The 12,435-nt window shown below is 37.2% G+C and overlaps 1 long non-coding RNA gene and 1 pseudogene across 1 annotated transcript in view; both read right to left on the reverse strand.

The window, feature by feature from the left end:
* Positions 1-2,207: 2,207 nt before the first annotated feature.
* On the reverse strand, positions 2,208-2,989 carry LOC116071965 (annotated as a pseudogene).
* Positions 2,990-10,812: 7,823 nt separating this feature from the next.
* Positions 10,813-12,435, reverse strand: part of LOC116071970 — a 9,570-nt gene continuing 7,947 nt past the window's right edge. Inside the window, exon 2 of the long non-coding RNA XR_004111258.1 lies at positions 10,813-10,973. This is a non-coding gene — a long non-coding RNA (uncharacterized LOC116071970). The remainder of the gene's footprint in view (positions 10,974-12,435) is intronic.

A 12,435-nucleotide genomic window follows, 5' to 3' on the forward strand; every position in this document is an offset into this window, starting at 1 on the left:
CATGAAATAAACAATACTACTAATAGAGAGGCTGAGATAGGAGAAGCAAGATTTCAAGAACATTATGTAGTACACAGCAAGACACTGTAAGGTACAAACAAGCTGAAAGTGTATATGGATTGTACAATATTGGACCTATTTCTCCAATTACCAAATTAGAGAGACCACTGGATTTCTAGTTCCTCATATTTTTGGATTTCAATCGGTTAGGATATGTTGGTAATATTAATTTTCATATTAAGAAAAGGTAATTGTCACTTCCTGTTATTTTTGTTGTTAGAGGTGGAATTAGGTTTGTGTGGCTTTGTTGAAAGATTAATTTCTTACTTCTTGTAGAGTATAGTTCTGCTCCTTATGTTAGTGTTTTCCATCTACTATCCTTTGCAGGGCTGGATTTGTGAAAAGATATTGTGTAAATTTGGTTTTGTCATGGAATATCTTCTTTAATCCATCTATGGTAATTGAGAGGGTGAGGGGATAGTAACCTGGGCTGGCATTTGTGTTCTCTAGGGTCTGTATGAGATCGGCCCAGGATCTTCTAGCTTTCATAGTTTCTGGTGAGAAGTCTGGTGTAATTCTGATAGTCCTGCCTTTATATGTTACTTGACCTTTTTCCTTTACTTCTTTTAAAATTCTTTCTTTGTTTAGGGCATTTGGTGTTTTGATTATTATGTGACGGGAGGAAGTTCTTTTCTGGTCCAGTCTATTTGGAGTTCTGTAGGCTTCTTGTATGTTCATGGGCATCTCTTTCTTTAGGTTAGAGAAGTTTTCTTCTATAATTGTTTTGAAGATATTTATTGGCCCTTTAAGTTGGGAGTCTTCACTCTCTTCTATACCTATTATCCTTAGGTTTGGTCTTCTCATTGAGGCCTGGATTTCCTGGATGTTCTGGGTTAGGAGCCTTTTGCTTTTTGCATTTTCTTTGACTGTTGTGTCAATTTTTTCTAAGGTGTCTTCTGCACCTGAGATTCTCGCTTCTATCTCTTGTATTCTGTTGGTGATGACTCCTTATCTATGATTCCTTATCTCTTTCCTAGGTTTTGTATCTCCAGGGTTGTCTCCCTTTGTGATTTCTTTATTGTTTCTATTTCCATTTCTAGATCCTGGATGGTTTTGTTCATTTCCTTCACCTGTTTGATTGTGTTTTCCCTTAGTTCTTTAAGGGATTTTTGGGTTTCCTCTTGAAGGGCTTCTAGCTGTTTACCTGTGTTCTCCTGTATTTCTTTGAGGGAGTTATTTATGTCTTTCTTAAAGTCCTGTATCATCATCATGAGAAATGATTTTAGATCTGTCTGAATCTTGCTTTACAGGTGTGATGGTGTGTCCAGGACTTGCCATGGTGGGAGAATTGGGTTCTGATGATGCCAAGTAACCTTGGTTTCTGTTGCTTATGTTCTTCCACTTGCCTTCCGCCATCTGGTTATCTCTAGTGCTACCTGCCCTTGCTAAATCTGACTGGAATCTGTGCTTCCTATGATCCTGGTTGTGTCAGAACTCCTCAGAGTTAAGATGTCTCTGTGATCCTGTGGTTCTGGGATCCTGTGATCCTGGGCTTGTTAGAGCACCTGGAAGTGGAGCTTCTTCTGGGTGTTTTGGGACTGGCTGAGGAGTTTACGCCTAAGGTCTGCTCCGCACCAGCTGGCCCAGACACACCGGAAGGAACCCAAGCCACTGGGCTGGTGCAGTTAATTCATTTTCAAACCCAATTAATGTAATCAACTCTCAGTTTGAGAAAACAGCTTAGTTTACTTAAAGTGGAAATTCAGAAATAACACTGCCTGGCATTGCAATCTTTTTACTCTAGTGTAAATAGTGAAATTTTTAATTTCTGAATATCTGTGAAGGGGTTTTCTAAATGTTAATATTTTAGAAATGTTATCTCTCTGTAGTTATAAAGATATATAGAGGTATATATTTTGACTATGCAATTTTGTTATGTAATTGTTATTTCTGATATTTTTGAATAAATTACAGACATTTATCTCTCCTTTAAGTATTTTAATGTGTATTTCTTCTTTTTTTAAAAGAAGCTCTTCTATATAATCAGGATGATAATCTTTAATAAAAAAATCTCTAAGTAATGGTCTTGACTCAGATTGTTCATAGGTACATTCAGAAATCACTTTCTGGCCATGATAAACATTGTTTAAATTTTTTAAAATGTCCTGAAATACACATTAATTTTATAAACTGATTTAGTCTGTCCACTTTCTTCCTTTGGCCAGAAACAATAATACTGAGTGCCTAAATAAAAATTCCAATAAAACAAAAAATATTGGGACTGTAGCAAATGTCTTAAAATTTGTCTTTAAAAAGGAAAAAATGTTTAAAGAACACGTTGAGCTTTCAAAAAGTTCTTTAACAAACTACCTTGGGAGCTCAATTCAAAAATAGAACTTGATGTACTAAAATAGACATTTCAGCGCAGCTCCAAAAATCTTTATAAATACAGTAATTTGCAAGGACAATCCTGGATCAGAAGTGTTATTCCTTGTGTATCTACATTTTGTGTGCATGCCCCATCTCAGTTGTTATAATTGTCTCTGTAATTTCCTCCAGAGTAGTGGTCATAGCCACCCTGGCTTCTGCCACTGTAGTCTCTAGACCGCCCATACCCATATCCATATCCTCCAGGTCAACTGTCATATCTTCCACTTCCATATCCCTGGTCTCCACAACCTCTAGAGTAGCTACAACCACACCTACCAAAGGCACCCCCTCTGGTTCCCCTGGCCGACTTGCCTGCATGATCAACACGGATTAGGCGCCCATCCAGGGACTCTCCATTCATGGCTCTCATTGCATCTGAGGCATGCTCTGGGTTTGTGAAGGTGATAAAGTCAAAACCCCAGGATCTTTGAGTCTCCAAGTCCTTGACAACAACCATCTCAGAGAGAGGCCCAAAGCTGCTGGAGTGGTCTTCAAGTGCCTGCTCATCAGTGTTGAAGTTGAGCCCTCCCATGAAGAGCTTCCCTTCTTCAGAAGACATGGCAGAATGCAAGTCCTGGAAATTAAAAGTCAGAAGACTGCAGAGATGACAAGCTCTAAGGAACCGGAAGAACCTTAATGTGTACTTCTTAAAAATAAAGACAATGTTCTATTACTGTAGTAAAATGATCAATTACAAGACACTAATATTGGTACAGTAGTTTTTCATAATTTTTTACTGTCTTCAAGTTTTGATGAGTATCTCAATAATCTTTCTTATGGCATGATAAGAATAACAAAACCATCCACACTTCAGGGTCCCGTATTTGATTTTCAGGTCTCTTTAATTTGAAAAAGATCTTTGGAAGTAGGAAGTGTGTGTGTGTGTGTGTGTGTGTGTGTGTGTGTGTGTGTGTGTGTTATGTGGTTTGCACCAGTGCATGAAGATGTGTGGAGACTAGAGGCTAATGTCAATGTCTTTCTCACCAGCTTTCTACCCTATTATTTGAGGCAAGGCCTCTCTCTGACCCTTAAACTTGCAGGTTATCTAAACTGACTGGTCAGTGAGTTCCATCTGCCTGTGTGAGTCTTTCTGGCACTAGGATTACAGGTAAAATGGGTGCAACTTTTTCCTAGATTCTAGAAATCTGAATTCAAACCCTTGTGCTTGCTTGACAAGTAACTTTACTGACAGAGCCCTCTCAACCTCTGGACCTGGAATTTTGTTGTTTTGTTTGTTGTTAGTTTTTGATATCTTTGAACCACACATATTAATTATTTCTTTCTAAAAATAGCACTTAAATCATTTGTCTACTATATAGTATAGTAACAAATTGCCCTACAATTAGTAGTGGCTTAAGTGAGACTAAATAGTACCTTCCAGTTTGTACTATCATAATTTGGAGGCAAATAAGCTAGATTGGCATTTTTTCACCTGCCCTGATATCATGGTCCAAATGATAGCTTGAACTACAGTCATCCAGTTGACTGGGACAGGAAAAGTCACACAGAAGATACACACTCAGTCGCTGTTGGCTGGATTCCTCATTTCTTCACCATGTGCATGTGGTTATTGGACTGCTGGGTAGCAGGAACTGAAAATTCCCACCTCATGAAAGATAAGTTCTTCTAGATCAAAAAAGACCTAAGCGAGAATGTCTTCCATAATCCCCAGCAGTCGTAATACTTGGAGAATAATCTATTGATAACAAATATTAGCTCTTCTCAGTGCCAGAGAGACACTATGTACTGATGGGAATGCTGGGAGTCAGAGTTGAATGGGTACCATCATGGAGGCTGGTTACCAGCATACTCAGTTTTCACAATTAGATTGAAATTTTGTATTTTGGGGTAGAAATATCATGAGGTAGATGCTGTGTACTTATCTGGAGGTACATGTTGCCTGATGGTCCTTTTTATTGGTGGTAGTCATTTTTATCACATAAGCAAGTTTCTGTCCAGTTTCTGTAGTATAGAATTACTATTATTTATATTTATTTTTATTTTATTAGTAATTATTATTACCTTTAACAAATGTTATTGATTAACATATTAACAAGTTATCATTATCATATTATTAAAGTTACCTTATTATTAACAAGTACTTTGGGAAGGACTATTTCACAACTTTATAAATACCTCATTTAAAAATCAAATTTTCAAGTTGGTGAGATGGCTCATCAGGTAAAAGCACCGACTGCTCTTCCGAAGGTCCTGAGTTCAAATCCCAGCAACCACATGGTGGCTCACAACAACCCATAATGAAATCTGACTCCCTCTTCGGGTGTATCTGAATACAGCTACAGTGTACTTATTTATAATAATAAATAAATCTTTGAGCCGGAGCAAGCAGGGACTGAGCGAGTGGGGTTACTGGCACCAGCAGAGGTCCTAAAGTCAATTCCCAAGAACCAGATGAAAGCTCACAACTATCTGTACAGCTACAGTGTATACTCATTTACATAAATAAATAAATAAATCTTTTAAAATCAAGTTTTCACCTGCTAATTTTAGGTCATTAATCATTTTTATTAGTAGTACATTTATGACTCCCAAATGGCATTCAACCATTACTTTTATATTTATTAATTGGCATTCCACTACAAAGAAAAGCTTTCTCTTCTATTTGCTTATTCATTCATTTTTCTATATGAAATCAGTGTCTATATCAATGTGAACTTATTTATTCAATGTGACATGATCTATTACTAAAGTTATTTATTTTAATTCCCAAATTGTTCCTAATATGCCCAGTAGAAGATCTCAAAGTAGTTCTTGTTTCCTTTTTTGGCCCAGTTCCTATAAATTTTTGAGTACTTCCTTATGTTCAGGTAAAACAAAAAGCCCTAGACTCAGATTTCTAGACCCACCATTGGAATTCATTCTTTCTCTAAGAAACTCTGGTTCTTCCTCCTCCTCCTCCTTCTCCTTCTTTTCCTTCTTCTTCTCCTTCATCTTATCAAGGTACCCATTTTCATTTTGCTTTTCTCATGATCATTAGAATCAAAATTCTGAACACTACATTCATTACTAGTGGAGCACCGTTGCTTCTTTACTTCCTCAGTAGACAGAACAAGAAGTATGCATGAAGCATAAAAAGTAGTCCTGTGTCTATGCAAACCTTTTCCTTTTTGAAATCTGCCATTGATTCATACTGTGCCTTCCAATTTCAATCTATTACTGTAGCTTTTCCCCACCTTATCTTATATCTATATTTGTAACTCTGTTCTCCATAGGCAAGTTACTTAGTTCTACAGTATACTTACTTATTTACTCTATAGAGAAAATACAGGTTGCTAAAATTATCATGGCAAAAATGAACCTGGAAAATTTAAAGTTTTATTTTGTTTGTACCCTAAACTGTGTAGATTAAGTATTTTCCTCCAGTGTAATAGAGTTAATCATTTAGATTGACTTATTTCTCTTTGTATTACATTTTAGTTTACATTTTGTCATTTTTAATTAGAAAAAACATAGTTTTAAATATCAGAACTGTATGAAAATGTAGTATTAGAGAAATGCCTCTTCTGTTTGTTGTATTCAGTACTTTTTTGTTTATCTGTCATCTTTTTCCCCAATGAGCAGACACATATTTGTGTTCTTATTTCTCTTTCACACATAAAAGAAAGCATGCCATATATAGGTGCTCTTTTACCTTTTTTTTTTACTTAGCAAATATGCCATATATAGAGTAAGAAATATACCTTACTCCCTTTATTGATGCATGACACTTAATTGAATGGGTGAACTATGATTTATTCAACCATTTTCCTATATGAACATGTTAGTTTGTTCAATAAAAACTCTTGATATTAACAGTCTCCAATCCTCAATCAAGAGACACAGACCAAGATGAGATTAGAAGACAAGATTCTTTTTACTTTTTTTCTGTTGTTGGATGTATATATTCAATTAAAAATTTTATAAATGAAATTGATTGGTTAAATGGAAAACATATATATAGTTTTGTTAGCTAATGACAAATTCCCTTAAAAAGTTGTGTAAATAGCCATTCTGTTGTAGAATTCTGTTCTCTAGACATGACATGATTACATGACTGTTGTTTTTTAAGTATCAGAACAGCTGCAGTTATGCATAGGAGGTTCAAAAAGCATACAAAGTTCCACTTCTCTGTAGGAATATGTAAGTGGTAAACATTTGCTAAAGAGGGGGATTTCTTTTCTTCAGTAGTGTAGCAACTACAAATTGCCTATGTTCCTGTCTGGAATCCCATTTAAAATCATTGGTTCATCAAGCTAAACTCATGTGGAATCTTTCATGGATATAGCTTTGGCATCCTATATACAATGAATCGTATTTGTTCATGACTTATTAGGAAAAGTCAATACAACAACTAGTATATAAGTTGGGTTTGTAAGGTACTAAACCTCTCAGGGAGGGATAAAGAAAGGCAAGACACATGGTGAGATCTATCTTAGTCCTTATAAAACAAAAGTGGCAAAAATAGGTCAAGGTAGAGTTCTTAGAAGAAAGAAAATTGATAAAAAGCTGAATTTGATACTTTTGAACCTTCAGATGACTTTAAGGTCGAAATAATAGTTCAATAAAAGGGTAAAAGAGGCATGAGTATTTCCTTCTACACTTTCTGCTGAGGTTAAGATTGAGAGCCTCCTTAGCCATTCCCCTAAAGAACTAGCCAAAGGCTACTAGGGCTAGACAAAGCACTTTCAGGTCTTCTGTAAATGTGTGAAATATTTGTACTTTAGTGTGTTACATAGACTGTGTGTACATTAATTTATGATTTTGAACAATGAGTAACAGCAAATTGATTTGGAGATAGAATAGTAAAGGTAAAAAGGACTTAGTTAGTCCCAAGGGTGGGATATTATCTCTTCTGGGAGTATACTGTGGTCATTTTTCTCTTGCCAGAAAATATACTGGAGATGGATGAACTTACACTTCTTGCATACCATGGTTGGAGAGCTTCTCCTGGGGATAAGAATTTTAAGGTATTCATGTGTGGTTGGGTGTATTTAGTGCCCAAAAGGAGGCAATTAATAAATAATACAAGTTAATTGGGAATATGATGAAGTTACAGAAATCATCAACTAATTAGAAAAGGTAGAGATGATTTGTTTTGCCATTTTAAAAGCCTTGTGGGGCCAGTAAATAAAAGAGATGGCTCATAAAAATTGAGCATTGATTGTAGAGAGCTAAATGAAGTATACCTGTTATGCATCCTAGTACCAAATGTTGCTTGTTTCACACACACACACACACACACACACACACACACACACACAAACTGGGACATATTCATGCTACATTGGACAATGTCAGCACTTTTTAAAATATTACTTTAGTTACTATATCCCAAGACTTGGAATAGATAGCTGTTTACCTTCCTCAATTTCATCTTCACAGTTTGTTATGTATGTGTTATGTGATTTGCAGCTTGGGACATGTTTTATTATCCTGAAAGCCTGTAAAAAGGCTTAATTATATAGTTTATACAATGACATCTTTTGGGAGTCTTCAAGATTTAGAAAAGTATATTGAAGATACACAAATTCACCTACAGAAGTGAGGGTAGGAAGTCGGGCCATACAAGGTGTGAGGGTCAGGCACAACTGTGAAATTCTTTAGAGTATGGTAGCCAGGTAAGATGTGCACAATACTTGTCAGGCTTATTGATAAAATTCTGTATCAGCCTGTATCTGTGAAAAACTACTACACGTATTTTTGGAGTTACTAGGGGGACTGTTGCATTGTCATAGCAGTCTTGTTTAAAATGTTCATTCTTTATATGACTTGATAAGAAGAAGTTCCACATGGGATACAGAAAGTGAACCTCAAGAGGTTTTTGAGCAAGCTAGGATACTTGTAGGACAGGCTAATCTGTGTGCCTCAATACTTTTGATGCCAAAGTTATGCTGAAAGTTAATAGAAGCTCAAAGGGTTACCATTAGGACTAAAATAGAGAAACTGAGTAAACAACTCCTATAGAATATTGTTCACAGTCATGGAAAGATATAAAAGCTTGGATGTAGCACTAGAACAGCAATTATTAACAATATATGAGACATGTCAACAGACAAAATCTATTATAGATTCAACTTCAGTAAAAGTTAAAAAAGAATATCCAGTTTTGGATCAGACTTAAAGCCTTCAGCCCAGCTTCTTTCTGTGCTAGCACAGAATCAAACTCTGAAAATGGCGTTCATATTTATAGAAATGTAGTTTGGTGCCCACAAGTTCTGCCACCAATGCCATACAGGTTGTGCTGGAATCAATGTCCTTTCAAGCTGTTGAAGCTCCTTGAATTAATGGAACCAAAAACCAAATCACACAAAGTGGTATATAGAATTCTGGCCATGTCCATAATTGCTTGATGCACTGATGGCTCAATGAAGGGCACCAGACAAGGATGAATGGCTATGTCAATACTCATGAGCACAGACATCATATGTTTTACCCTCTAGCTGCTCTAAAGAACAGAGTGGTTTTAATACACTTGGATTTTGCTATTTTCCTTCCTCTCTGTCACAGATATAGACAGCTAGATAGGGAGTTTTTGAGGACACTTGAAATAAACATACTATAATCTGGGGAAAGAGAGCTCTTCCAGTGTTCAGAGTCTGCTTTCAACAAGCACAAACAGCACATAACAATTCATAAATACATTTTATTGCACATTCTTTACAGTGTAGCTGCCTGTAAGTTGCTTCTGTAACTTACTGTAAGTAACCCCAATTAAGTACATCATTCATGAAGCTACACTTGATGAAATAATTTTTTTGGTCTGTTGTTACCCTATCTGGGGTAAACAGAAATAGACACTCTAGGAAAAAAATCCTGCATGCAACATCTTTCTACTAAGAATATATATGAACACTTGTTTCCACTGAGTCTTGTGTCACTTTCTTTTAAAAAATAATATTTTGCTAATTCATTGAGAATTTTATTCAATATATTTTGATCATATCTATCCCTTCCATGGTTCACCTCCAGCTCTTCCATGGTTCATCTCCACATCCTACCCACTCAACCTCATGATCCTTAAGAAAAAAGAACCCAAAAGTTTCATCCAGAACAATTCATACCACCCAAATACTCTTGGGTATGTGACCATTCCCTGGAATGTGGTCATACCCTTAAAGAAAACTAATGCTCGTTCTTTTAAGGGCTTGAACTGCTTACATATTGCCAAGAACACAGGTTGGCGTGGTGGGCATACTGCTTGGACAACAACCCACAAATTACTTTAAGATAATTAAGTCAGTTTCTTCAATACTAATTTTCCCCAGTAAGGTATTTTGAAATTCACTAGTGCAATGTCATATTCCCAATTTACAGTCCATGCCTATGACTTGTAATGTGAGTATACTGCATACAACACAAAAGTTATATGTTAAATAAAATTATAGAGACTTCTTATAAAGACATTTTGCTCAGTTAGTTTAAAGAACAAAGAGGAACTGTTTATTTTAGGGGATTTCCATGCTGTCATTTGGAGTACAGAATGTTGATCCCTTAAAAGTGAAAGAAGTTTATTCATTTCATGAGAAAGAACATTCTTTCCTTTTTGGAAAATAACGTTAATGTAGTATTAGATGAGACTAATCAGAGTCTAGACCATGCTTAAGATTATTCCTTTCTTCTCTCAGCCTATCTCATTATGAGAATGAGTAGAAACTGAAACCAACAACTTCTAAGTAACCTACCACAGAATACTTACTTTCTTTAATTTTGATTTTTATTTTTGTGTATGCATGTGAATCTATGCTGTGTGTGTGTGCCCACAGAGGCCTGAAAAGAGGACTGGGGACCTAGAGCTTTAGCTAAAGGTAGTTGTATATCAGAAAATGTGGGAAGTGAATTCGATCATTCTGGGAAAACAGCAAGTGCTCTTAACTACTGAACCACCTCTCCTACTCTATCTCAGAAGAGTTCTCCTGTACTGTACATGAACACATTCTAATAACACTACAGCTTTAAGACATGAAGATGTTCTGGTGGTGATAATAGCTGTGGTGATCTAGAGAAAATGGGGCAAAGCCATTTACAGAGGCTTTCTGGTACATAACACTACAGGCATTCCATGATTATTTCTGTTTTTATTCCTTTGGAGGTCAAAACTAAGGATATTTTCCTGTCATTTGGAGCAAACTTCCTGCAAAACTCATAGATTTTTACATCCTATTTAACCATATTTAACCTATTTTAGATATTTTATAGAGAGAGTACTAAAACAAAGTATTGGCCACTCACTGTTCCTAGGTATACAGAATATCCAATCAAATAACTCTTGGTGTGTCAGGACTGGAGATTGGTATCATTATGGGACCCATGTCTGCCTCCTGACCATAATCCAGAAGAATAGTTTGGGGCTAGTAATTAGTGAGAGAGGATGTCACCATGCTCTTGATTTCAATATTCTTCCTTAGTTGCTTTTTATTTCTTTGACTTGATATTTATCCAACTTTTTGTCTAAACAAAGATCATTGGCTTCTAGAAGATGCTAGCTAGTCATGTATCATCATCTTCCACACACATGGAAGAAATTCTTCACTCTTCTTCTCAACCTAAAATTCACATAAATAGAATATTAATAATCTAAATTATGGGTGACAGTCAAATTGCAAACAATGATTTATTTTTTCAAAAGTCTCTAATTTAAATTAGAAATGAAAATGTAGTTAGAAATTAAGTTTTTTAAAAAGACCCAGCTGGGCAGTGATAGTACATGCCTTTAATCCTAGCACTTGGGAGGCAGAGACAAGCAGATTTCTGAGTTCAAGGCCAGCCTGGTCTACAGAGTGAGTTCCAAGACAGCCAGGGCTATACAGAGAAACCTTGTCTCGAAAAATAAACCAAAAAAAAAAAAGACCCAAAGACATGCATGGTATGTATTTACTGATAAGTGAATATCAGACATAAAGCACAGAATACCCATAATACATCCCACTAACCCAAAGAAGTTAAAGCAAGGATGCTTGAATCACACTTAGGACAGGGAACAAAATAGACATAAGAGGCAGAGAGAGGGAGGGAAGGGGGTGGGAGAGGGGAGATGAGGGGAATAAGAGAGGCAGTTGTGGGGAGGGACAGGAGAGAGGCCCAGAGGGCCAGGAGTATGAATGGAAATCTGCAGCTGCCAAGGGCCAAGGGGGTGGGATGTGGGTGACCTTACCCTAGATGCATAACAGTGGGGACATGGAGCCTGGAGAGGGCACCTCCTGTAGCCAGGCAGGACACCCAGTAGCAGGATAAAAAGACCAACCCTCACCACACACACATACACACACACACACACACACACACACACACACACACATACACACACAACTTTGGACATAAAATTTATCCTATCTAAAAGAAATGCAGGGACAAAGATGGACCAGAGACTGAAGGAATGGCCAACCAATAACTGGCACAACTTGGAACTCATCAAGGACAAGCACCAATACTTGACATTATTAATGATACTCTGTTATGCTTGCAGACTGGAACCTAGCACAATTGTCCTCTGAGAGGCTGTATCCAGCAGCTGTCTGAAACAGATGCAGTTACCCACAGCCAAATATTGGACAGAGATCAGGGACTCTTATGGAATAGTTGGGGAAGAGTTGAAGGCCCTGAAGGGGATGGGAATCCCATAGGAGGACAGACAGAGTCAACTAACCTGGACCTCAACCCAGGATCAGAAGTGAGCAGGAACCAATATCGGTCCCAATACTGAGAGTAACTGGGACCAGAGGGACTAGGTACACAGGAACTCCACCAGCCCAGTGACTTGGGTTTCTTCTGGTCTGTCTGGGCTGGGGTCCAGAGCAGACCTTGGGCACAAGCTCCATAGCCAGTCTCACAACACCTAGAGGAAGCTCCACTCCCAGGCACTCTGAAACACCCAGGATGAGAGGTGAGCAGGAACCAACATCTGTCCCAACACTGGGAATAACTGGGACCAGCAGGACCGGGCACACAGGAACTCTGCCAGCCCAGTGACTTGGGTTCCTTCCGGTCTGTCTGGGTTAGTGTTCTTAG

Source organism: Mastomys coucha, unplaced genomic scaffold (genome assembly GCF_008632895.1).
Source record: "Mastomys coucha isolate ucsf_1 unplaced genomic scaffold, UCSF_Mcou_1 pScaffold1, whole genome shotgun sequence".
Lineage (NCBI taxonomy): Eukaryota > Metazoa > Chordata > Mammalia > Rodentia > Muridae > Mastomys > Mastomys coucha.